General features: G+C 41.9%; 28 non-coding genes across 28 annotated transcripts; all 28 read left to right on the forward strand.

Annotated features, from left to right (window-relative positions):
- The first annotated feature begins 115 nt into the window (after positions 1–115).
- Positions 116–306, forward strand: LOC142187973 (U2 spliceosomal RNA). Its single transcript, XR_012712641.1, has one exon. It is a non-coding gene; the product is annotated as a U2 spliceosomal RNA (small nuclear RNA).
- Positions 307–919: 613 nt separating this feature from the next.
- On the forward strand, positions 920–1,110 carry LOC142188068 (U2 spliceosomal RNA). Its single transcript, XR_012712731.1, has one exon. It is a non-coding gene; the product is annotated as a U2 spliceosomal RNA (small nuclear RNA).
- Positions 1,111–1,723: 613 nt separating this feature from the next.
- On the forward strand, positions 1,724–1,914 carry LOC142188079 (U2 spliceosomal RNA). Its single transcript, XR_012712742.1, has one exon. It is a non-coding gene; the product is annotated as a U2 spliceosomal RNA (small nuclear RNA).
- Positions 1,915–2,526: 612 nt separating this feature from the next.
- On the forward strand, positions 2,527–2,717 carry LOC142188091 (U2 spliceosomal RNA). Its single transcript, XR_012712753.1, has one exon. It is a non-coding gene; the product is annotated as a U2 spliceosomal RNA (small nuclear RNA).
- A 613-nt stretch (positions 2,718–3,330) lies between these two features.
- Positions 3,331–3,521, forward strand: LOC142188102 (U2 spliceosomal RNA). Its single transcript, XR_012712764.1, has one exon. It is a non-coding gene; the product is annotated as a U2 spliceosomal RNA (small nuclear RNA).
- Positions 3,522–4,134: 613 nt separating this feature from the next.
- Positions 4,135–4,325, forward strand: LOC142187979 (U2 spliceosomal RNA). The gene has a single exon (XR_012712647.1). It is a non-coding gene; the product is annotated as a U2 spliceosomal RNA (small nuclear RNA).
- Positions 4,326–4,938: 613 nt separating this feature from the next.
- LOC142187991 (U2 spliceosomal RNA) lies at positions 4,939–5,129 on the forward strand. The gene has a single exon (XR_012712658.1). It is a non-coding gene; the product is annotated as a U2 spliceosomal RNA (small nuclear RNA).
- A 613-nt stretch (positions 5,130–5,742) lies between these two features.
- LOC142188002 (U2 spliceosomal RNA) lies at positions 5,743–5,933 on the forward strand. The gene has a single exon (XR_012712669.1). It is a non-coding gene; the product is annotated as a U2 spliceosomal RNA (small nuclear RNA).
- A 613-nt stretch (positions 5,934–6,546) lies between these two features.
- LOC142188014 (U2 spliceosomal RNA) lies at positions 6,547–6,737 on the forward strand. Its single transcript, XR_012712680.1, has one exon. It is a non-coding gene; the product is annotated as a U2 spliceosomal RNA (small nuclear RNA).
- Positions 6,738–7,350: 613 nt separating this feature from the next.
- On the forward strand, positions 7,351–7,541 carry LOC142188025 (U2 spliceosomal RNA). Its single transcript, XR_012712691.1, has one exon. It is a non-coding gene; the product is annotated as a U2 spliceosomal RNA (small nuclear RNA).
- A 613-nt stretch (positions 7,542–8,154) lies between these two features.
- On the forward strand, positions 8,155–8,345 carry LOC142188036 (U2 spliceosomal RNA). Its single transcript, XR_012712702.1, has one exon. It is a non-coding gene; the product is annotated as a U2 spliceosomal RNA (small nuclear RNA).
- Positions 8,346–8,958: 613 nt separating this feature from the next.
- On the forward strand, positions 8,959–9,149 carry LOC142188048 (U2 spliceosomal RNA). Its single transcript, XR_012712713.1, has one exon. It is a non-coding gene; the product is annotated as a U2 spliceosomal RNA (small nuclear RNA).
- Positions 9,150–9,762: 613 nt separating this feature from the next.
- On the forward strand, positions 9,763–9,953 carry LOC142188059 (U2 spliceosomal RNA). The gene has a single exon (XR_012712724.1). It is a non-coding gene; the product is annotated as a U2 spliceosomal RNA (small nuclear RNA).
- Positions 9,954–10,566: 613 nt separating this feature from the next.
- On the forward strand, positions 10,567–10,757 carry LOC142188065 (U2 spliceosomal RNA). The gene has a single exon (XR_012712729.1). It is a non-coding gene; the product is annotated as a U2 spliceosomal RNA (small nuclear RNA).
- A 613-nt stretch (positions 10,758–11,370) lies between these two features.
- Positions 11,371–11,561, forward strand: LOC142188066 (U2 spliceosomal RNA). Its single transcript, XR_012712730.1, has one exon. It is a non-coding gene; the product is annotated as a U2 spliceosomal RNA (small nuclear RNA).
- Positions 11,562–12,174: 613 nt separating this feature from the next.
- On the forward strand, positions 12,175–12,365 carry LOC142188069 (U2 spliceosomal RNA). The gene has a single exon (XR_012712732.1). It is a non-coding gene; the product is annotated as a U2 spliceosomal RNA (small nuclear RNA).
- Positions 12,366–12,978: 613 nt separating this feature from the next.
- Positions 12,979–13,169, forward strand: LOC142188070 (U2 spliceosomal RNA). The gene has a single exon (XR_012712733.1). It is a non-coding gene; the product is annotated as a U2 spliceosomal RNA (small nuclear RNA).
- A 613-nt stretch (positions 13,170–13,782) lies between these two features.
- On the forward strand, positions 13,783–13,973 carry LOC142188071 (U2 spliceosomal RNA). Its single transcript, XR_012712734.1, has one exon. It is a non-coding gene; the product is annotated as a U2 spliceosomal RNA (small nuclear RNA).
- A 613-nt stretch (positions 13,974–14,586) lies between these two features.
- LOC142188072 (U2 spliceosomal RNA) lies at positions 14,587–14,777 on the forward strand. Its single transcript, XR_012712735.1, has one exon. It is a non-coding gene; the product is annotated as a U2 spliceosomal RNA (small nuclear RNA).
- A 613-nt stretch (positions 14,778–15,390) lies between these two features.
- LOC142188073 (U2 spliceosomal RNA) lies at positions 15,391–15,581 on the forward strand. Its single transcript, XR_012712736.1, has one exon. It is a non-coding gene; the product is annotated as a U2 spliceosomal RNA (small nuclear RNA).
- Positions 15,582–16,194: 613 nt separating this feature from the next.
- Positions 16,195–16,385, forward strand: LOC142188074 (U2 spliceosomal RNA). Its single transcript, XR_012712737.1, has one exon. It is a non-coding gene; the product is annotated as a U2 spliceosomal RNA (small nuclear RNA).
- A 613-nt stretch (positions 16,386–16,998) lies between these two features.
- Positions 16,999–17,189, forward strand: LOC142188075 (U2 spliceosomal RNA). The gene has a single exon (XR_012712738.1). It is a non-coding gene; the product is annotated as a U2 spliceosomal RNA (small nuclear RNA).
- A 613-nt stretch (positions 17,190–17,802) lies between these two features.
- On the forward strand, positions 17,803–17,993 carry LOC142188076 (U2 spliceosomal RNA). Its single transcript, XR_012712739.1, has one exon. It is a non-coding gene; the product is annotated as a U2 spliceosomal RNA (small nuclear RNA).
- A 2,207-nt stretch (positions 17,994–20,200) lies between these two features.
- LOC142188060 (U2 spliceosomal RNA) lies at positions 20,201–20,392 on the forward strand. Its single transcript, XR_012712725.1, has one exon. It is a non-coding gene; the product is annotated as a U2 spliceosomal RNA (small nuclear RNA).
- A 613-nt stretch (positions 20,393–21,005) lies between these two features.
- Positions 21,006–21,196, forward strand: LOC142188077 (U2 spliceosomal RNA). Its single transcript, XR_012712740.1, has one exon. It is a non-coding gene; the product is annotated as a U2 spliceosomal RNA (small nuclear RNA).
- A 613-nt stretch (positions 21,197–21,809) lies between these two features.
- LOC142188078 (U2 spliceosomal RNA) lies at positions 21,810–22,000 on the forward strand. Its single transcript, XR_012712741.1, has one exon. It is a non-coding gene; the product is annotated as a U2 spliceosomal RNA (small nuclear RNA).
- A 613-nt stretch (positions 22,001–22,613) lies between these two features.
- LOC142188080 (U2 spliceosomal RNA) lies at positions 22,614–22,804 on the forward strand. The gene has a single exon (XR_012712743.1). It is a non-coding gene; the product is annotated as a U2 spliceosomal RNA (small nuclear RNA).
- A 613-nt stretch (positions 22,805–23,417) lies between these two features.
- On the forward strand, positions 23,418–23,608 carry LOC142188081 (U2 spliceosomal RNA). The gene has a single exon (XR_012712744.1). It is a non-coding gene; the product is annotated as a U2 spliceosomal RNA (small nuclear RNA).
- The last annotated feature ends 417 nt before the right edge of the window (positions 23,609–24,025 follow it).

The raw sequence follows: 24,025 nt of genomic DNA on the forward strand, positions 1-24,025 counted from the left end.
GAAAGGAAAAAAAAACAAAAAAAAAAACAAAATAGGGCTGCAGCAGCATGGTGCACACCTTGAGCGGTGCACAGTGAACACGGAAGGGCGCCAGAACAGGTGCCGAGCGCTTGCCATCGCTTCTCGGCCTTCTGGCTAAGATCAAGTGTAGTATCTGTTCTTATCAGTTTAATATCTGATACGTCCCCTATCTGGGGACCATATATTAAATGGATTTTTAGAACAGGGAGCTGGAATCGGAGCTTGCTCTGTCCACTCCACGCATTGACCTGGTATTGCATTACTTCCAGGATCGGTGCACCCCTTTCCAATTCAGTTGAAAGAAAGAGACAGAGGACTGACCGACCAACAGAGAAGATTGCTGCACCTGGCAAGCTAGCAAAGAGAAAATTGACAGTTGGACGTGGCCTGATGCTGTGACTGACTCTACCTGAAAGGTACTTCATTAATTATTTTCTTTGATTGATTGATTGATTGATTGATTGATTGCAAATGACATTACTGCTGCAAAGTGTCTGATTTGCTGCCATTTTATTCAATTTTAAATGCATTGAATTCTTTTAAAATTTTTGGGCATAAATTTATTTCTGAACTTGCACTTGACCGGACACTTGAATGGGTGTGGTCAAACGGTGGGAGTGGTTTATGCAGATTCGCAAAATTCGGCAAAATCCGCTGGCGTCACAAGATAACATTTGCACATGTCACTTTGCCTTGCACAAAAGTTTTTCTTTTCTTTTTTTTCACTTTTGGTGGCAGGTAGGGAAAACCTGCACAAGCTAATTGATTTCTACTTCATTAAGGGAAAGGAAAAAAAAACAAAAAAAAAAACAAAATAGGGCTGCAGCAGCATGGTGCACACCTTGAGCGGTGCACAGTGAACACGGAAGGGCGCCAGAACAGGTGCCGAGCGCTTGCCATCGCTTCTCGGCCTTCTGGCTAAGATCAAGTGTAGTATCTGTTCTTATCAGTTTAATATCTGATACGTCCCCTATCTGGGGACCATATATTAAATGGATTTTTAGAACAGGGAGCTGGAATCGGAGCTTGCTCTGTCCACTCCACGCATTGACCTGGTATTGCATTACTTCCAGGATCGGTGCACCCCTTTCCAATTCAGTTGAAAGAAAGAGACAGAGGACTGACCGACCAACAGAGAAGATTGCTGCACCTGGCAAGCTAGCAAAGAGAAAATTGACAGTTGGACGTGGCCTGATGCTGTGACTGACTCTACCTGAAAGGTACTTCATTAATTATTTTCTTTGATTGATTGATTGATTGATTGATTGATTGCAAATGACATTACTGCTGCAAAGTGTCTGATTTGCTGCCATTTTATTCAATTTTAAATGCATTGAATTCTTTTAAAATTTTTGGGCATAAATTTATTTCTGAACTTGCACTTGACCGGACACTTGAATGGGTGTGGTCAAACGGTGGGAGTGGTTTATGCAGATTCGCAAAATTCGGCAAAATCCGCTGGCGTCACAAGATAACATTTGCACATGTCACTTTGCCTTGCACAAAAGTTTTTCTTTTCTTTTTTTTCACTTTTGGTGGCAGGTAGGGAAAACCTGCACAAGCTAATTGATTTCTACTTCATTAAGGGAAAGGAAAAAAAAACAAAAAAAAAAACAAAATAGGGCTGCAGCAGCATGGTGCACACCTTGAGCGGTGCACAGTGAACACGGAAGGGCGCCAGAACAGGTGCCGAGCGCTTGCCATCGCTTCTCGGCCTTCTGGCTAAGATCAAGTGTAGTATCTGTTCTTATCAGTTTAATATCTGATACGTCCCCTATCTGGGGACCATATATTAAATGGATTTTTAGAACAGGGAGCTGGAATCGGAGCTTGCTCTGTCCACTCCACGCATTGACCTGGTATTGCATTACTTCCAGGATCGGTGCACCCCTTTCCAATTCAGTTGAAAGAAAGAGACAGAGGACTGACCGACCAACAGAGAAGATTGCTGCACCTGGCAAGCTAGCAAAGAGAAAATTGACAGTTGGACGTGGCCTGATGCTGTGACTGACTCTACCTGAAAGGTACTTCATTAATTATTTTCTTTGATTGATTGATTGATTGATTGATTGATTGCAAATGACATTACTGCTGCAAAGTGTCTGATTTGCTGCCATTTTATTCAATTTTAAATGCATTGAATTCTTTTAAAATTTTTGGGCATAAATTTATTTCTGAACTTGCACTTGACCGGACACTTGAATGGGTGTGGTCAAACGGTGGGAGTGGTTTATGCAGATTCGCAAAATTCGGCAAAATCCGCTGGCGTCACAAGATAACATTTGCACATGTCACTTTGCCTTGCACAAAAGTTTTTCTTTTCTTTTTTTTCACTTTTGGTGGCAGGTAGGGAAAACCTGCACAAGCTAATTGATTTCTACTTCATTAAGGGAAAGGAAAAAAAAACAAAAAAAAAACAAAATAGGGCTGCAGCAGCATGGTGCACACCTTGAGCGGTGCACAGTGAACACGGAAGGGCGCCAGAACAGGTGCCGAGCGCTTGCCATCGCTTCTCGGCCTTCTGGCTAAGATCAAGTGTAGTATCTGTTCTTATCAGTTTAATATCTGATACGTCCCCTATCTGGGGACCATATATTAAATGGATTTTTAGAACAGGGAGCTGGAATCGGAGCTTGCTCTGTCCACTCCACGCATTGACCTGGTATTGCATTACTTCCAGGATCGGTGCACCCCTTTCCAATTCAGTTGAAAGAAAGAGACAGAGGACTGACCGACCAACAGAGAAGATTGCTGCACCTGGCAAGCTAGCAAAGAGAAAATTGACAGTTGGACGTGGCCTGATGCTGTGACTGACTCTACCTGAAAGGTACTTCATTAATTATTTTCTTTGATTGATTGATTGATTGATTGATTGATTGCAAATGACATTACTGCTGCAAAGTGTCTGATTTGCTGCCATTTTATTCAATTTTAAATGCATTGAATTCTTTTAAAATTTTTGGGCATAAATTTATTTCTGAACTTGCACTTGACCGGACACTTGAATGGGTGTGGTCAAACGGTGGGAGTGGTTTATGCAGATTCGCAAAATTCGGCAAAATCCGCTGGCGTCACAAGATAACATTTGCACATGTCACTTTGCCTTGCACAAAAGTTTTTCTTTTCTTTTTTTTCACTTTTGGTGGCAGGTAGGGAAAACCTGCACAAGCTAATTGATTTCTACTTCATTAAGGGAAAGGAAAAAAAAACAAAAAAAAAAACAAAATAGGGCTGCAGCAGCATGGTGCACACCTTGAGCGGTGCACAGTGAACACGGAAGGGCGCCAGAACAGGTGCCGAGCGCTTGCCATCGCTTCTCGGCCTTCTGGCTAAGATCAAGTGTAGTATCTGTTCTTATCAGTTTAATATCTGATACGTCCCCTATCTGGGGACCATATATTAAATGGATTTTTAGAACAGGGAGCTGGAATCGGAGCTTGCTCTGTCCACTCCACGCATTGACCTGGTATTGCATTACTTCCAGGATCGGTGCACCCCTTTCCAATTCAGTTGAAAGAAAGAGACAGAGGACTGACCGACCAACAGAGAAGATTGCTGCACCTGGCAAGCTAGCAAAGAGAAAATTGACAGTTGGACGTGGCCTGATGCTGTGACTGACTCTACCTGAAAGGTACTTCATTAATTATTTTCTTTGATTGATTGATTGATTGATTGATTGATTGCAAATGACATTACTGCTGCAAAGTGTCTGATTTGCTGCCATTTTATTCAATTTTAAATGCATTGAATTCTTTTAAAATTTTTGGGCATAAATTTATTTCTGAACTTGCACTTGACCGGACACTTGAATGGGTGTGGTCAAACGGTGGGAGTGGTTTATGCAGATTCGCAAAATTCGGCAAAATCCGCTGGCGTCACAAGATAACATTTGCACATGTCACTTTGCCTTGCACAAAAGTTTTTCTTTTCTTTTTTTTCACTTTTGGTGGCAGGTAGGGAAAACCTGCACAAGCTAATTGATTTCTACTTCATTAAGGGAAAGGAAAAAAAAACAAAAAAAAAAACAAAATAGGGCTGCAGCAGCATGGTGCACACCTTGAGCGGTGCACAGTGAACACGGAAGGGCGCCAGAACAGGTGCCGAGCGCTTGCCATCGCTTCTCGGCCTTCTGGCTAAGATCAAGTGTAGTATCTGTTCTTATCAGTTTAATATCTGATACGTCCCCTATCTGGGGACCATATATTAAATGGATTTTTAGAACAGGGAGCTGGAATCGGAGCTTGCTCTGTCCACTCCACGCATTGACCTGGTATTGCATTACTTCCAGGATCGGTGCACCCCTTTCCAATTCAGTTGAAAGAAAGAGACAGAGGACTGACCGACCAACAGAGAAGATTGCTGCACCTGGCAAGCTAGCAAAGAGAAAATTGACAGTTGGACGTGGCCTGATGCTGTGACTGACTCTACCTGAAAGGTACTTCATTAATTATTTTCTTTGATTGATTGATTGATTGATTGATTGATTGCAAATGACATTACTGCTGCAAAGTGTCTGATTTGCTGCCATTTTATTCAATTTTAAATGCATTGAATTCTTTTAAAATTTTTGGGCATAAATTTATTTCTGAACTTGCACTTGACCGGACACTTGAATGGGTGTGGTCAAACGGTGGGAGTGGTTTATGCAGATTCGCAAAATTCGGCAAAATCCGCTGGCGTCACAAGATAACATTTGCACATGTCACTTTGCCTTGCACAAAAGTTTTTCTTTTCTTTTTTTTCACTTTTGGTGGCAGGTAGGGAAAACCTGCACAAGCTAATTGATTTCTACTTCATTAAGGGAAAGGAAAAAAAAACAAAAAAAAAAACAAAATAGGGCTGCAGCAGCATGGTGCACACCTTGAGCGGTGCACAGTGAACACGGAAGGGCGCCAGAACAGGTGCCGAGCGCTTGCCATCGCTTCTCGGCCTTCTGGCTAAGATCAAGTGTAGTATCTGTTCTTATCAGTTTAATATCTGATACGTCCCCTATCTGGGGACCATATATTAAATGGATTTTTAGAACAGGGAGCTGGAATCGGAGCTTGCTCTGTCCACTCCACGCATTGACCTGGTATTGCATTACTTCCAGGATCGGTGCACCCCTTTCCAATTCAGTTGAAAGAAAGAGACAGAGGACTGACCGACCAACAGAGAAGATTGCTGCACCTGGCAAGCTAGCAAAGAGAAAATTGACAGTTGGACGTGGCCTGATGCTGTGACTGACTCTACCTGAAAGGTACTTCATTAATTATTTTCTTTGATTGATTGATTGATTGATTGATTGATTGCAAATGACATTACTGCTGCAAAGTGTCTGATTTGCTGCCATTTTATTCAATTTTAAATGCATTGAATTCTTTTAAAATTTTTGGGCATAAATTTATTTCTGAACTTGCACTTGACCGGACACTTGAATGGGTGTGGTCAAACGGTGGGAGTGGTTTATGCAGATTCGCAAAATTCGGCAAAATCCGCTGGCGTCACAAGATAACATTTGCACATGTCACTTTGCCTTGCACAAAAGTTTTTCTTTTCTTTTTTTTCACTTTTGGTGGCAGGTAGGGAAAACCTGCACAAGCTAATTGATTTCTACTTCATTAAGGGAAAGGAAAAAAAAACAAAAAAAAAAACAAAATAGGGCTGCAGCAGCATGGTGCACACCTTGAGCGGTGCACAGTGAACACGGAAGGGCGCCAGAACAGGTGCCGAGCGCTTGCCATCGCTTCTCGGCCTTCTGGCTAAGATCAAGTGTAGTATCTGTTCTTATCAGTTTAATATCTGATACGTCCCCTATCTGGGGACCATATATTAAATGGATTTTTAGAACAGGGAGCTGGAATCGGAGCTTGCTCTGTCCACTCCACGCATTGACCTGGTATTGCATTACTTCCAGGATCGGTGCACCCCTTTCCAATTCAGTTGAAAGAAAGAGACAGAGGACTGACCGACCAACAGAGAAGATTGCTGCACCTGGCAAGCTAGCAAAGAGAAAATTGACAGTTGGACGTGGCCTGATGCTGTGACTGACTCTACCTGAAAGGTACTTCATTAATTATTTTCTTTGATTGATTGATTGATTGATTGATTGATTGCAAATGACATTACTGCTGCAAAGTGTCTGATTTGCTGCCATTTTATTCAATTTTAAATGCATTGAATTCTTTTAAAATTTTTGGGCATAAATTTATTTCTGAACTTGCACTTGACCGGACACTTGAATGGGTGTGGTCAAACGGTGGGAGTGGTTTATGCAGATTCGCAAAATTCGGCAAAATCCGCTGGCGTCACAAGATAACATTTGCACATGTCACTTTGCCTTGCACAAAAGTTTTTCTTTTCTTTTTTTTCACTTTTGGTGGCAGGTAGGGAAAACCTGCACAAGCTAATTGATTTCTACTTCATTAAGGGAAAGGAAAAAAAAACAAAAAAAAAAACAAAATAGGGCTGCAGCAGCATGGTGCACACCTTGAGCGGTGCACAGTGAACACGGAAGGGCGCCAGAACAGGTGCCGAGCGCTTGCCATCGCTTCTCGGCCTTCTGGCTAAGATCAAGTGTAGTATCTGTTCTTATCAGTTTAATATCTGATACGTCCCCTATCTGGGGACCATATATTAAATGGATTTTTAGAACAGGGAGCTGGAATCGGAGCTTGCTCTGTCCACTCCACGCATTGACCTGGTATTGCATTACTTCCAGGATCGGTGCACCCCTTTCCAATTCAGTTGAAAGAAAGAGACAGAGGACTGACCGACCAACAGAGAAGATTGCTGCACCTGGCAAGCTAGCAAAGAGAAAATTGACAGTTGGACGTGGCCTGATGCTGTGACTGACTCTACCTGAAAGGTACTTCATTAATTATTTTCTTTGATTGATTGATTGATTGATTGATTGATTGCAAATGACATTACTGCTGCAAAGTGTCTGATTTGCTGCCATTTTATTCAATTTTAAATGCATTGAATTCTTTTAAAATTTTTGGGCATAAATTTATTTCTGAACTTGCACTTGACCGGACACTTGAATGGGTGTGGTCAAACGGTGGGAGTGGTTTATGCAGATTCGCAAAATTCGGCAAAATCCGCTGGCGTCACAAGATAACATTTGCACATGTCACTTTGCCTTGCACAAAAGTTTTTCTTTTCTTTTTTTTCACTTTTGGTGGCAGGTAGGGAAAACCTGCACAAGCTAATTGATTTCTACTTCATTAAGGGAAAGGAAAAAAAAACAAAAAAAAAAACAAAATAGGGCTGCAGCAGCATGGTGCACACCTTGAGCGGTGCACAGTGAACACGGAAGGGCGCCAGAACAGGTGCCGAGCGCTTGCCATCGCTTCTCGGCCTTCTGGCTAAGATCAAGTGTAGTATCTGTTCTTATCAGTTTAATATCTGATACGTCCCCTATCTGGGGACCATATATTAAATGGATTTTTAGAACAGGGAGCTGGAATCGGAGCTTGCTCTGTCCACTCCACGCATTGACCTGGTATTGCATTACTTCCAGGATCGGTGCACCCCTTTCCAATTCAGTTGAAAGAAAGAGACAGAGGACTGACCGACCAACAGAGAAGATTGCTGCACCTGGCAAGCTAGCAAAGAGAAAATTGACAGTTGGACGTGGCCTGATGCTGTGACTGACTCTACCTGAAAGGTACTTCATTAATTATTTTCTTTGATTGATTGATTGATTGATTGATTGATTGCAAATGACATTACTGCTGCAAAGTGTCTGATTTGCTGCCATTTTATTCAATTTTAAATGCATTGAATTCTTTTAAAATTTTTGGGCATAAATTTATTTCTGAACTTGCACTTGACCGGACACTTGAATGGGTGTGGTCAAACGGTGGGAGTGGTTTATGCAGATTCGCAAAATTCGGCAAAATCCGCTGGCGTCACAAGATAACATTTGCACATGTCACTTTGCCTTGCACAAAAGTTTTTCTTTTCTTTTTTTTCACTTTTGGTGGCAGGTAGGGAAAACCTGCACAAGCTAATTGATTTCTACTTCATTAAGGGAAAGGAAAAAAAAACAAAAAAAAAAACAAAATAGGGCTGCAGCAGCATGGTGCACACCTTGAGCGGTGCACAGTGAACACGGAAGGGCGCCAGAACAGGTGCCGAGCGCTTGCCATCGCTTCTCGGCCTTCTGGCTAAGATCAAGTGTAGTATCTGTTCTTATCAGTTTAATATCTGATACGTCCCCTATCTGGGGACCATATATTAAATGGATTTTTAGAACAGGGAGCTGGAATCGGAGCTTGCTCTGTCCACTCCACGCATTGACCTGGTATTGCATTACTTCCAGGATCGGTGCACCCCTTTCCAATTCAGTTGAAAGAAAGAGACAGAGGACTGACCGACCAACAGAGAAGATTGCTGCACCTGGCAAGCTAGCAAAGAGAAAATTGACAGTTGGACGTGGCCTGATGCTGTGACTGACTCTACCTGAAAGGTACTTCATTAATTATTTTCTTTGATTGATTGATTGATTGATTGATTGATTGCAAATGACATTACTGCTGCAAAGTGTCTGATTTGCTGCCATTTTATTCAATTTTAAATGCATTGAATTCTTTTAAAATTTTTGGGCATAAATTTATTTCTGAACTTGCACTTGACCGGACACTTGAATGGGTGTGGTCAAACGGTGGGAGTGGTTTATGCAGATTCGCAAAATTCGGCAAAATCCGCTGGCGTCACAAGATAACATTTGCACATGTCACTTTGCCTTGCACAAAAGTTTTTCTTTTCTTTTTTTTCACTTTTGGTGGCAGGTAGGGAAAACCTGCACAAGCTAATTGATTTCTACTTCATTAAGGGAAAGGAAAAAAAAACAAAAAAAAAAACAAAATAGGGCTGCAGCAGCATGGTGCACACCTTGAGCGGTGCACAGTGAACACGGAAGGGCGCCAGAACAGGTGCCGAGCGCTTGCCATCGCTTCTCGGCCTTCTGGCTAAGATCAAGTGTAGTATCTGTTCTTATCAGTTTAATATCTGATACGTCCCCTATCTGGGGACCATATATTAAATGGATTTTTAGAACAGGGAGCTGGAATCGGAGCTTGCTCTGTCCACTCCACGCATTGACCTGGTATTGCATTACTTCCAGGATCGGTGCACCCCTTTCCAATTCAGTTGAAAGAAAGAGACAGAGGACTGACCGACCAACAGAGAAGATTGCTGCACCTGGCAAGCTAGCAAAGAGAAAATTGACAGTTGGACGTGGCCTGATGCTGTGACTGACTCTACCTGAAAGGTACTTCATTAATTATTTTCTTTGATTGATTGATTGATTGATTGATTGATTGCAAATGACATTACTGCTGCAAAGTGTCTGATTTGCTGCCATTTTATTCAATTTTAAATGCATTGAATTCTTTTAAAATTTTTGGGCATAAATTTATTTCTGAACTTGCACTTGACCGGACACTTGAATGGGTGTGGTCAAACGGTGGGAGTGGTTTATGCAGATTCGCAAAATTCGGCAAAATCCGCTGGCGTCACAAGATAACATTTGCACATGTCACTTTGCCTTGCACAAAAGTTTTTCTTTTCTTTTTTTTCACTTTTGGTGGCAGGTAGGGAAAACCTGCACAAGCTAATTGATTTCTACTTCATTAAGGGAAAGGAAAAAAAAACAAAAAAAAAAACAAAATAGGGCTGCAGCAGCATGGTGCACACCTTGAGCGGTGCACAGTGAACACGGAAGGGCGCCAGAACAGGTGCCGAGCGCTTGCCATCGCTTCTCGGCCTTCTGGCTAAGATCAAGTGTAGTATCTGTTCTTATCAGTTTAATATCTGATACGTCCCCTATCTGGGGACCATATATTAAATGGATTTTTAGAACAGGGAGCTGGAATCGGAGCTTGCTCTGTCCACTCCACGCATTGACCTGGTATTGCATTACTTCCAGGATCGGTGCACCCCTTTCCAATTCAGTTGAAAGAAAGAGACAGAGGACTGACCGACCAACAGAGAAGATTGCTGCACCTGGCAAGCTAGCAAAGAGAAAATTGACAGTTGGACGTGGCCTGATGCTGTGACTGACTCTACCTGAAAGGTACTTCATTAATTATTTTCTTTGATTGATTGATTGATTGATTGATTGATTGCAAATGACATTACTGCTGCAAAGTGTCTGATTTGCTGCCATTTTATTCAATTTTAAATGCATTGAATTCTTTTAAAATTTTTGGGCATAAATTTATTTCTGAACTTGCACTTGACCGGACACTTGAATGGGTGTGGTCAAACGGTGGGAGTGGTTTATGCAGATTCGCAAAATTCGGCAAAATCCGCTGGCGTCACAAGATAACATTTGCACATGTCACTTTGCCTTGCACAAAAGTTTTTCTTTTCTTTTTTTTCACTTTTGGTGGCAGGTAGGGAAAACCTGCACAAGCTAATTGATTTCTACTTCATTAAGGGAAAGGAAAAAAAAACAAAAAAAAAAACAAAATAGGGCTGCAGCAGCATGGTGCACACCTTGAGCGGTGCACAGTGAACACGGAAGGGCGCCAGAACAGGTGCCGAGCGCTTGCCATCGCTTCTCGGCCTTCTGGCTAAGATCAAGTGTAGTATCTGTTCTTATCAGTTTAATATCTGATACGTCCCCTATCTGGGGACCATATATTAAATGGATTTTTAGAACAGGGAGCTGGAATCGGAGCTTGCTCTGTCCACTCCACGCATTGACCTGGTATTGCATTACTTCCAGGATCGGTGCACCCCTTTCCAATTCAGTTGAAAGAAAGAGACAGAGGACTGACCGACCAACAGAGAAGATTGCTGCACCTGGCAAGCTAGCAAAGAGAAAATTGACAGTTGGACGTGGCCTGATGCTGTGACTGACTCTACCTGAAAGGTACTTCATTAATTATTTTCTTTGATTGATTGATTGATTGATTGATTGATTGCAAATGACATTACTGCTGCAAAGTGTCTGATTTGCTGCCATTTTATTCAATTTTAAATGCATTGAATTCTTTTAAAATTTTTGGGCATAAATTTATTTCTGAACTTGCACTTGACCGGACACTTGAATGGGTGTGGTCAAACGGTGGGAGTGGTTTATGCAGATTCGCAAAATTCGGCAAAATCCGCTGGCGTCACAAGATAACATTTGCACATGTCACTTTGCCTTGCACAAAAGTTTTTCTTTTCTTTTTTTTCACTTTTGGTGGCAGGTAGGGAAAACCTGCACAAGCTAATTGATTTCTACTTCATTAAGGGAAAGGAAAAAAAAACAAAAAAAAAAACAAAATAGGGCTGCAGCAGCATGGTGCACACCTTGAGCGGTGCACAGTGAACACGGAAGGGCGCCAGAACAGGTGCCGAGCGCTTGCCATCGCTTCTCGGCCTTCTGGCTAAGATCAAGTGTAGTATCTGTTCTTATCAGTTTAATATCTGATACGTCCCCTATCTGGGGACCATATATTAAATGGATTTTTAGAACAGGGAGCTGGAATCGGAGCTTGCTCTGTCCACTCCACGCATTGACCTGGTATTGCATTACTTCCAGGATCGGTGCACCCCTTTCCAATTCAGTTGAAAGAAAGAGACAGAGGACTGACCGACCAACAGAGAAGATTGCTGCACCTGGCAAGCTAGCAAAGAGAAAATTGACAGTTGGACGTGGCCTGATGCTGTGACTGACTCTACCTGAAAGGTACTTCATTAATTATTTTCTTTGATTGATTGATTGATTGATTGATTGATTGCAAATGACATTACTGCTGCAAAGTGTCTGATTTGCTGCCATTTTATTCAATTTTAAATGCATTGAATTCTTTTAAAATTTTTGGGCATAAATTTATTTCTGAACTTGCACTTGACCGGACACTTGAATGGGTGTGGTCAAACGGTGGGAGTGGTTTATGCAGATTCGCAAAATTCGGCAAAATCCGCTGGCGTCACAAGATAACATTTGCACATGTCACTTTGCCTTGCACAAAAGTTTTTCTTTTCTTTTTTTTCACTTTTGGTGGCAGGTAGGGAAAACCTGCACAAGCTAATTGATTTCTACTTCATTAAGGGAAAGGAAAAAAAAACAAAAAAAAAAACAAAATAGGGCTGCAGCAGCATGGTGCACACCTTGAGCGGTGCACAGTGAACACGGAAGGGCGCCAGAACAGGTGCCGAGCGCTTGCCATCGCTTCTCGGCCTTCTGGCTAAGATCAAGTGTAGTATCTGTTCTTATCAGTTTAATATCTGATACGTCCCCTATCTGGGGACCATATATTAAATGGATTTTTAGAACAGGGAGCTGGAATCGGAGCTTGCTCTGTCCACTCCACGCATTGACCTGGTATTGCATTACTTCCAGGATCGGTGCACCCCTTTCCAATTCAGTTGAAAGAAAGAGACAGAGGACTGACCGACCAACAGAGAAGATTGCTGCACCTGGCAAGCTAGCAAAGAGAAAATTGACAGTTGGACGTGGCCTGATGCTGTGACTGACTCTACCTGAAAGGTACTTCATTAATTATTTTCTTTGATTGATTGATTGATTGATTGATTGATTGCAAATGACATTACTGCTGCAAAGTGTCTGATTTGCTGCCATTTTATTCAATTTTAAATGCATTGAATTCTTTTAAAATTTTTGGGCATAAATTTATTTCTGAACTTGCACTTGACCGGACACTTGAATGGGTGTGGTCAAACGGTGGGAGTGGTTTATGCAGATTCGCAAAATTCGGCAAAATCCGCTGGCGTCACAAGATAACATTTGCACATGTCACTTTGCCTTGCACAAAAGTTTTTCTTTTCTTTTTTTTCACTTTTGGTGGCAGGTAGGGAAAACCTGCACAAGCTAATTGATTTCTACTTCATTAAGGGAAAGGAAAAAAAAACAAAAAAAAAAACAAAATAGGGCTGCAGCAGCATGGTGCACACCTTGAGCGGTGCACAGTGAACACGGAAGGGCGCCAGAACAGGTGCCGAGCGCTTGCCATCGCTTCTCGGCCTTCTGGCTAAGATCAAGTGTAGTATCTGTTCTTATCAGTTTAATATCTGATACGTCCCCTATCTGGGGACCATATATTAAATGGATTTTTAGAACAGGGAGCTGGAATCGGAGCTTGCTCTGTCCACTCCACGCATTGACCTGGTATTGCATTACTTCCAGGATCGGTGCACCCCTTTCCAATTCAGTTGAAAGAAAGAGACAGAGGACTGACCGACCAACAGAGAAGATTGCTGCACCTGGCAAGCTAGCAAAGAGAAAATTGACAGTTGGACGTGGCCTGATGCTGTGACTGACTCTACCTGAAAGGTACTTCATTAATTATTTTCTTTGATTGATTGATTGATTGATTGATTGATTGCAAATGACATTACTGCTGCAAAGTGTCTGATTTGCTGCCATTTTATTCAATTTTAAATGCATTGAATTCTTTTAAAATTTTTGGGCATAAATTTATTTCTGAACTTGCACTTGACCGGACACTTGAATGGGTGTGGTCAAACGGTGGGAGTGGTTTATGCAGATTCGCAAAATTCGGCAAAATCCGCTGGCGTCACAAGATAACATTTGCACATGTCACTTTGCCTTGCACAAAAGTTTTTCTTTTCTTTTTTTTCACTTTTGGTGGCAGGTAGGGAAAACCTGCACAAGCTAATTGATTTCTACTTCATTAAGGGAAAGGAAAAAAAAACAAAAAAAAAAACAAAATAGGGCTGCAGCAGCATGGTGCACACCTTGAGCGGTGCACAGTGAACACGGAAGGGCGCCAGAACAGGTGCCGAGCGCTTGCCATCGCTTCTCGGCCTTCTGGCTAAGATCAAGTGTAGTATCTGTTCTTATCAGTTTAATATCTGATACGTCCCCTATCTGGGGACCATATATTAAATGGATTTTTAGAACAGGGAGCTGGAATCGGAGCTTGCTCTGTCCACTCCACGCATTGACCTGGTATTGCATTACTTCCAGGATCGGTGCACCCCTTTCCAATTCAGTTGAAAGAAAGAGACAGAGGACTGACCGACCAACAGAGAAGATTGCTGCACCTGGCAAGCTAGCAAAGAGAAAATTGACAGTTGGACGTGGCCTGATGCTGTGACTGACTCTACCTGAAAGGTACTTCATTAATTATTTTCTTTGATTGATTGATTGATTGATTGATTGATTGCAAATGACATTACTGCTGCAAAGTGTCTGATTTGCTGCCATTTTATTCAATTTTAAATGCATTGAATTCTTTTAAAATTTTTGGGCATAAATTTATTTCTGAACTTGCACTTGACCGGACACTTGAATGGGTGTGGTCAAACGGTGGGAGTGGTTTATGCAGATTCGCAAAATTCGGCAAAATCCGCTGGCGTCACAAGATAACATTTGCACATGTCACTTTGCCTTGCACAAAAGTTTTTCTTTTCTTTTTTTTCACTTTTGGTGGCAGGTAGGGAAAACCTGCACAAGCTAATTGATTTCTACTTCATTAAGGGAAAGGAAAAAAAAACAAAAAAAAAAACAAAATAGGGCTGCAGCAGCATGGTGCACACCTTGAGCGGTGCACAGTGAACACGGAAGGGCGCCAGAACAGGTGCCGAGCGCTTGCCATCGCTTCTCGGCCTTCTGGCTAAGATCAAGTGTAGTATCTGTTCTTATCAGTTTAATATCTGATACGTCCCCTATCTGGGGACCATATATTAAATGGATTTTTAGAACAGGGAGCTGGAATCGGAGCTTGCTCTGTCCACTCCACGCATTGACCTGGTATTGCATTACTTCCAGGATCGGTGCACCCCTTTCCAATTCAGTTGAAAGAAAGAGACAGAGGACTGACCGACCAACAGAGAAGATTGCTGCACCTGGCAAGCTAGCAAAGAGAAAATTGACAGTTGGACGTGGCCTGATGCTGTGACTGACTCTACCTGAAAGGTACTTCATTAATTATTTTCTTTGATTGATTGATTGATTGATTGATTGATTGCAAATGACATTACTGCTGCAAAGTGTCTGATTTGCTGCCATTTTATTCAATTTTAAATGCATTGAATTCTTTTAAAATTTTTGGGCATAAATTTATTTCTGAACTTGCACTTGACCGGACACTTGAATGGGTGTGGTCAAACGGTGGGAGTGGTTTATGCAGATTCGCAAAATTCGGCAAAATCCGCTGGCGTCACAAGATAACATTTGCACATGTCACTTTGCCTTGCACAAAAGTTTTTCTTTTCTTTTTTTTCACTTTTGGTGGCAGGTAGGGAAAACCTGCACAAGCTAATTGATTTCTACTTCATTAAGGGAAAGGAAAAAAAAACAAAAAAAAAAACAAAATAGGGCTGCAGCAGCATGGTGCACACCTTGAGCGGTGCACAGTGAACACGGAAGGGCGCCAGAACAGGTGCCGAGCGCTTGCCATCGCTTCTCGGCCTTCTGGCTAAGATCAAGTGTAGTATCTGTTCTTATCAGTTTAATATCTGATACGTCCCCTATCTGGGGACCATATATTAAATGGATTTTTAGAACAGGGAGCTGGAATCGGAGCTTGCTCTGTCCACTCCACGCATTGACCTGGTATTGCATTACTTCCAGGATCGGTGCACCCCTTTCCAATTCAGTTGAAAGAAAGAGACAGAGGACTGACCGACCAACAGAGAAGATTGCTGCACCTGGCAAGCTAGCAAAGAGAAAATTGACAGTTGGACGTGGCCTGATGCTGTGACTGACTCTACCTGAAAGGTACTTCATTAATTATTTTCTTTGATTGATTGATTGATTGATTGATTGATTGCAAATGACATTACTGCTGCAAAGTGTCTGATTTGCTGCCATTTTATTCAATTTTAAATGCATTGAATTCTTTTAAAATTTTTGGGCATAAATTTATTTCTGAACTTGCACTTGACCGGACACTTGAATGGGTGTGGTCAAACGGTGGGAGTGGTTTATGCAGATTCGCAAAATTCGGCAAAATCCGCTGGCGTCACAAGATAACATTTGCACATGTCACTTTGCCTTGCACAAAAGTTTTTCTTTTCTTTTTTTTCACTTTTGGTGGCAGGTAGGGAAAACCTGCACAAGCTAATTGATTTCTACTTCATTAAGGGAAAGGAAAAAAAAACAAAAAAAAAAACAAAATAGGGCTGCAGCAGCATGGTGCACACCTTGAGCGGTGCACAGTGAACACGGAAGGGCGCCAGAACAGGTGCCGAGCGCTTGCCATCGCTTCTCGGCCTTCTGGCTAAGATCAAGTGTAGTATCTGTTCTTATCAGTTTAATATCTGATACGTCCCCTATCTGGGGACCATATATTAAATGGATTTTTAGAACAGGGAGCTGGAATCGGAGCTTGCTCTGTCCACTCCACGCATTGACCTGGTATTGCATTACTTCCAGGATCGGTGCACCCCTTTCCAATTCAGTTGAAAGAAAGAGACAGAGGACTGACCGACCAACAGAGAAGATTGCTGCACCTGGCAAGCTAGCAAAGAGAAAATTGACAGTTGGACGTGGCCTGATGCTGTGACTGACTCTACCTGAAAGGTACTTCATTAATTATTTTCTTTGATTGATTGATTGATTGATTGATTGATTGCAAATGACATTACTGCTGCAAAGTGTCTGATTTGCTGCCATTTTATTCAATTTTAAATGCATTGAATTCTTTTAAAATTTTTGGGCATAAATTTATTTCTGAACTTGCACTTGACCGGACACTTGAATGGGTGTGGTCAAACGGTGGGAGTGGTTTATGCAGATTCGCAAAATTCGGCAAAATCCGCTGGCGTCACAAGATAACATTTGCACATGTCACTTTGCCTTGCACAAAAGTTTTTCTTTTCTTTTTTTTCACTTTTGGTGGCAGGTAGGGAAAACCTGCACAAGCTAATTGATTTCTACTTCATTAAGGGAAAGGAAAAAAAAACAAAAAAAAAAACAAAATAGGGCTGCAGCAGCATGGTGCACACCTTGAGCGGTGCACAGTGAACACGGAAGGGCGCCAGAACAGGTGCCGAGCGCTTGCCATCGCTTCTCGGCCTTCTGGCTAAGATCAAGTGTAGTATCTGTTCTTATCAGTTTAATATCTGATACGTCCCCTATCTGGGGACCATATATTAAATGGATTTTTAGAACAGGGAGCTGGAATCGGAGCTTGCTCTGTCCACTCCACGCATTGACCTGGTATTGCATTACTTCCAGGATCGGTGCACCCCTTTCCAATTCAGTTGAAAGAAAGAGACAGAGGACTGACCGACCAACAGAGAAGATTGCTGCACCTGGCAAGCTAGCAAAGAGAAAATTGACAGTTGGACGTGGCCTGATGCTGTGACTGACTCTACCTGAAAGGTACTTCATTAATTATTTTCTTTGATTGATTGATTGATTGATTGATTGATTGCAAATGACATTACTGCTGCAAAGTGTCTGATTTGCTGCCATTTTATTCAATTTTAAATGCATTGAATTCTTTTAAAATTTTTGGGCATAAATTTATTTCTGAACTTGCACTTGACCGGACACTTGAATGGGTGTGGTCAAACGGTGGGAGTGGTTTATGCAGATTCGCAAAATTCGGCAAAATCCGCTGGCGTCACAAGATAACATTTGCACATGTCACTTTGCCTTGCACAAAAGTTTTTCTTTTCTTTTTTTTCACTTTTGGTGGCAGGTAGGGAAAACCTGCACAAGCTAATTGATTTCTACTTCATTAAGGGAAAGGAAAAAAAAACAAAAAAAAAAACAAAATAGGGCTGCAGCAGCATGGTGCACACCTTGAGCGGTGCACAGTGAACACGGAAGGGCGCCAGAACAGGTGCCGAGCGCTTGCCATCGCTTCTCGGCCTTCTGGCTAAGATCAAGTGTAGTATCTGTTCTTATCAGTTTAATATCTGATACGTCCCCTATCTGGGGACCATATATTAAATGGATTTTTAGAACAGGGAGCTGGAATCGGAGCTTGCTCTGTCCACTCCACGCATTGACCTGGTATTGCATTACTTCCAGGATCGGTGCACCCCTTTCCAATTCAGTTGAAAGAAAGAGACAGAGGACTGACCGACCAACAGAGAAGATTGCTGCACCTGGCAAGCTAGCAAAGAGAAAATTGACAGTTGGACGTGGCCTGATGCTGTGACTGACTCTACCTGAAAGGTACTTCATTAATTATTTTCTTTGATTGATTGATTGATTGATTGATTGATTGCAAATGACATTACTGCTGCAAAGTGTCTGATTTGCTGCCATTTTATTCAATTTTAAATGCATTGAATTCTTTTAAAATTTTTGGGCATAAATTTATTTCTGAACTTGCACTTGACCGGACACTTGAATGGGTGTGGTCAAACGGTGGGAGTGGTTTATGCAGATTCGCAAAATTCGGCAAAATCCGCTGGCGTCACAAGATAACATTTGCACATGTCACTTTGCCTTGCACAAAAGTTTTTCTTTTCTTTTTTTTCACTTTTGGTGGCAGGTAGGGAAAACCTGCACAAGCTAATTGATTTCTACTTCATTAAGGGAAAGGAAAAAAAAACAAAAAAAAAAACAAAATAGGGCTGCAGCAGCATGGTGCACACCTTGAGCGGTGCACAGTGAACACGGAAGGGCGCCAGAACAGGTGCCGAGCGCTTGCCATCGCTTCTCGGCCTTTTGGCTAAGATCAAGTGTAGCATACATTCTGCTCAGTGTTTGTGTGCTGCCAAGGATCTTAGCCGGAGGTGCCCCGGGTACCCTCTACTCGGCCCGGTAGGAAAAGTCAGGTTTATAGCCTGGCTGGAACTACCTGCTGCTATTGGGTTTGAGGCTTAGTCCCGGGGCAACGAGAAGCGATCACCTGGAGAATCTATTGAGACTCCTAGGGTCTGATTATTTACAGATCAAAGATCTACAATGGATCTAAGACGGAAGAAGTTCTGCCTGAGGTTCTTCCTTAAGAAGGATGCCGCTAGAGCTGATGACTGGTCGGAGATGTCGGTGGTGAGGATACTGGAGGATCGTTTGATGGTTCGGAGGGAGGATGTCCTGGCCATGCAATGGAACGCCACCAAGAGGTCTTGCGATGTCACCTTCACTTCGGAGCAACTGTGTTCGGAGGCCTTCCTCGGATGGTACGGAGGCGGGACCACTGGAGTCAGGGACCGAGTGAGCTGCTTGACTTCCTTGCACGGGGGCTGGAAATCGCTGGTCGTGTCTATGGATGACCCTTTTGTGAGTGCTGCGGACATTATGGGCTTTTTGAGACTTCATGTGCCTATGTGCAGGTTCAAGAAGGACTTATTGAACCAAGCTGGTTATTGGACTGGTAAAAGACGTTTTTCCGTATGGATTGAGGAGAAAGACATGGACTTATTTAACGGAGCAATCCAGTTTGATGGTAAGACTGGGTTTGCCTTTTGGGAGGACTTAAAGGGGAAATTCCCCAGGAAAACGGAAAAAAAAGAGACTTTGTTGCCAGATGAAGGAAATTCCATGGACAAAATAGAGACTGGGAGTGTTTTTTCAGAGTCTGTTATTTCTGATGCTTCCTTTACAGATTTAACTCCTGTCCGTGATGAGATGCAGGAACCCGGTAATAATAAATGTAAAAAAATGATATGTATGGAACAAGAATTTAAATGTGAACTAGTAGTAGAAAAAGTGATAGAGAAGGAGCCAATTATGTGTAATGCAGAAATAACAGTAGAAGGGAAAGATAGAATAAGGATAGTGAAGGTGAGGGAAAAAAGAGAAGTTAGTTGTATGGAGCCTAGAGAGAAGGTATTTACAAAAAAATGGGTAGGAGAAGCAAGTAAGTTAAAGAAGGGTATGGGTAATTATGGACACTGTAGGTATGTAGTAGTTAAATCTTTCCATGAAGGTCATTACAAATTTTTTGAGAAATACATAAGTGATCGTTATGCTAGAGATGTGTTAGAAAAACGTACTTTAAATGAGGATGAAATGGATGTGTTATTTATGATGGCCCTGGAGGGAGGATGCCCTGCGCCAATATCCCCAACGTATGAAAATGGTAAATATAGGAAAAATAGAGAACTGTATGATAAAATACAAGAAATAAAAGAACTAAGGGAGAAAGAAATGGAAAAAATGGTAAAATACTGTTAAATATTGTGAAAAACTGTGAGATGTACAGATGTTTTTTGTTGTTGTTCATTTGTGTGTTGTATGTGTAGTAATATGGAAAATTGAGAAATAGTGTTTTTTCATTGTTATTTTGTTATGTTTAATAAAAAATGGCCCTTAGTGGCTAGTAAATCAAAAAAAAAATCTGTTCTTATCAGTTTAATATCTGATACGTCCCCTATCTGGGGACCATATATTAAATGGATTTTTAGAACAGGGAGCTGGAATCGGAGCTTGCTCTGTCCACTCCACGCATTGACCTGGTATTGCATTACTTCCAGGATCGGTGCACCCCTTTCCAATTCAGTTGAAAGAAAGAGACAGAGGACTGACCGACCAACAGAGAAGATTGCTGCACCTGGCAAGCTAGCAAAGAGAAAATTGACAGTTGGACGTGGCCTGATGCTGTGACTGACTCTACCTGAAAGGTACTTCATTAATTATTTTCTTTGATTGATTGATTGATTGATTGATTGATTGCAAATGACATTACTGCTGCAAAGTGTCTGATTTGCTGCCATTTTATTCAATTTTAAATGCATTGAATTCTTTTAAAATTTTTGGGCATAAATTTATTTCTGAACTTGCACTTGACCGGACACTTGAATGGGTGTGGTCAAACGGTGGGAGTGGTTTATGCAGATTCGCAAAATTCGGCAAAATCCGCTGGCGTCACAAGATAACATTTGCACATGTCACTTTGCCTTGCACAAAAGTTTTTCTTTTCTTTTTTTTCACTTTTGGTGGCAGGTAGGGAAAACCTGCACAAGCTAATTGATTTCTACTTCATTAAGGGAAAGGAAAAAAAAACAAAAAAAAAAACAAAATAGGGCTGCAGCAGCATGGTGCACACCTTGAGCGGTGCACAGTGAACACGGAAGGGCGCCAGAACAGGTGCCGAGCGCTTGCCATCGCTTCTCGGCCTTCTGGCTAAGATCAAGTGTAGTATCTGTTCTTATCAGTTTAATATCTGATACGTCCCCTATCTGGGGACCATATATTAAATGGATTTTTAGAACAGGGAGCTGGAATCGGAGCTTGCTCTGTCCACTCCACGCATTGACCTGGTATTGCATTACTTCCAGGATCGGTGCACCCCTTTCCAATTCAGTTGAAAGAAAGAGACAGAGGACTGACCGACCAACAGAGAAGATTGCTGCACCTGGCAAGCTAGCAAAGAGAAAATTGACAGTTGGACGTGGCCTGATGCTGTGACTGACTCTACCTGAAAGGTACTTCATTAATTATTTTCTTTGATTGATTGATTGATTGATTGATTGATTGCAAATGACATTACTGCTGCAAAGTGTCTGATTTGCTGCCATTTTATTCAATTTTAAATGCATTGAATTCTTTTAAAATTTTTGGGCATAAATTTATTTCTGAACTTGCACTTGACCGGACACTTGAATGGGTGTGGTCAAACGGTGGGAGTGGTTTATGCAGATTCGCAAAATTCGGCAAAATCCGCTGGCGTCACAAGATAACATTTGCACATGTCACTTTGCCTTGCACAAAAGTTTTTCTTTTCTTTTTTTTCACTTTTGGTGGCAGGTAGGGAAAACCTGCACAAGCTAATTGATTTCTACTTCATTAAGGGAAAGGAAAAAAAAACAAAAAAAAAAACAAAATAGGGCTGCAGCAGCATGGTGCACACCTTGAGCGGTGCACAGTGAACACGGAAGGGCGCCAGAACAGGTGCCGAGCGCTTGCCATCGCTTCTCGGCCTTCTGGCTAAGATCAAGTGTAGTATCTGTTCTTATCAGTTTAATATCTGATACGTCCCCTATCTGGGGACCATATATTAAATGGATTTTTAGAACAGGGAGCTGGAATCGGAGCTTGCTCTGTCCACTCCACGCATTGACCTGGTATTGCATTACTTCCAGGATCGGTGCACCCCTTTCCAATTCAGTTGAAAGAAAGAGACAGAGGACTGACCGACCAACAGAGAAGATTGCTGCACCTGGCAAGCTAGCAAAGAGAAAATTGACAGTTGGACGTGGCCTGATGCTGTGACTGACTCTACCTGAAAGGTACTTCATTAATTATTTTCTTTGATTGATTGATTGATTGATTGATTGATTGCAAATGACATTACTGCTGCAAAGTGTCTGATTTGCTGCCATTTTATTCAATTTTAAATGCATTGAATTCTTTTAAAATTTTTGGGCATAAATTTATTTCTGAACTTGCACTTGACCGGACACTTGAATGGGTGTGGTCAAACGGTGGGAGTGGTTTATGCAGATTCGCAAAATTCGGCAAAATCCGCTGGCGTCACAAGATAACATTTGCACATGTCACTTTGCCTTGCACAAAAGTTTTTCTTTTCTTTTTTTTCACTTTTGGTGGCAGGTAGGGAAAACCTGCACAAGCTAATTGATTTCTACTTCATTAAGGGAAAGGAAAAAAAAACAAAAAAAAAAACAAAATAGGGCTGCAGCAGCATGGTGCACACCTTGAGCGGTGCACAGTGAACACGGAAGGGCGCCAGAACAGGTGCCGAGCGCTTGCCATCGCTTCTCGGCCTTCTGGCTAAGATCAAGTGTAGTATCTGTTCTTATCAGTTTAATATCTGATACGTCCCCTATCTGGGGACCATATATTAAATGGATTTTTAGAACAGGGAGCTGGAATCGGAGCTTGCTCTGTCCACTCCACGCATTGACCTGGTATTGCATTACTTCCAGGATCGGTGCACCCCTTTCCAATTCAGTTGAAAGAAAGAGACAGAGGACTGACCGACCAACAGAGAAGATTGCTGCACCTGGCAAGCTAGCAAAGAGAAAATTGACAGTTGGACGTGGCCTGATGCTGTGACTGACTCTACCTGAAAGGTACTTCATTAATTATTTTCTTTGATTGATTGATTGATTGATTGATTGATTGCAAATGACATTACTGCTGCAAAGTGTCTGATTTGCTGCCATTTTATTCAATTTTAAATGCATTGAATTCTTTTAAAATTTTTGGGCATAAATTTATTTCTGAACTTGCACTTGACCGGACACTTGAATGGGTGTGGTCAAACGGTGGGAGTGGTTTATGCAGATTCGCAAAATTCGGCAAAATCCGCTGGCGTCACAAGATAACATTTGCACATGTCACTTTGCCTTGCACAAAAGTTTTTCTTTTCTTTTTTTTCACTTTTGGTGGCAGGTAGGGAAAACCTGCACAAGCTAATTGATTTCTACTTCATTAAGGGAAAGGAAAAAAAAACAAAAAAAAAAACAAAATAGGGCTGCAGCAGCATGGTGCACACCTTGAGCGGTGCACAGTGAACACGGAAGGGCGCCAGAACAGGTGCCGAGCGCTTGCCATCGCTTCTCGGCCTTCTGGCTAAGATCAAGTGTAGTATCTGTTCTTATCAGTTTAATATCTGATACGTCCCCTATCTGGGGACCATATATTAAATGGATTTTTAGAACAGGGAGCTGGAATCGGAGCTTGCTCTGTCCACTCCACGCATTGACCTGGTATTGCATTACTTCCAGGATCGGTGCACCCCTTTCCAATTCAGTTGAAAGAAAGAGACAGAGGACTGACCGACCAACAGAGAAGATTGCTGCACCTGGCAAGCTAGCAAAGAGAAAATTGACAGTTGGACGTGGCCTGATGCTGTGACTGACTCTACCTGAAAGGTACTTCATTAATTATTTTCTTTGATTGATTGATTGATTGATTGATTGATTGCAAATGACATTACTGCTGCAAAGTGTCTGATTTGCTGCCATTTTATTCAATTTTAAATGCATTGAATTCTTTTAAAATTTTTGGGCATAAATTTATTTCTGAACTTGCACTTGACCGGACACTTGAATGGGTGTGGTCAAACGGTGGGAGTGGTTTATGCAGATTCGCAAAATTCGGCAAAATCCGCTGGCGTCACAAGATAACATTTGCACATGTCACTTTGCCTTGCACAAA

The sequence above is a fragment of the Leptodactylus fuscus genome, unplaced genomic scaffold (genome assembly GCF_031893055.1).
Source record: "Leptodactylus fuscus isolate aLepFus1 unplaced genomic scaffold, aLepFus1.hap2 HAP2_SCAFFOLD_369, whole genome shotgun sequence".
Classification (NCBI taxonomy): Eukaryota; Metazoa; Chordata; class Amphibia; order Anura; family Leptodactylidae; genus Leptodactylus; species Leptodactylus fuscus.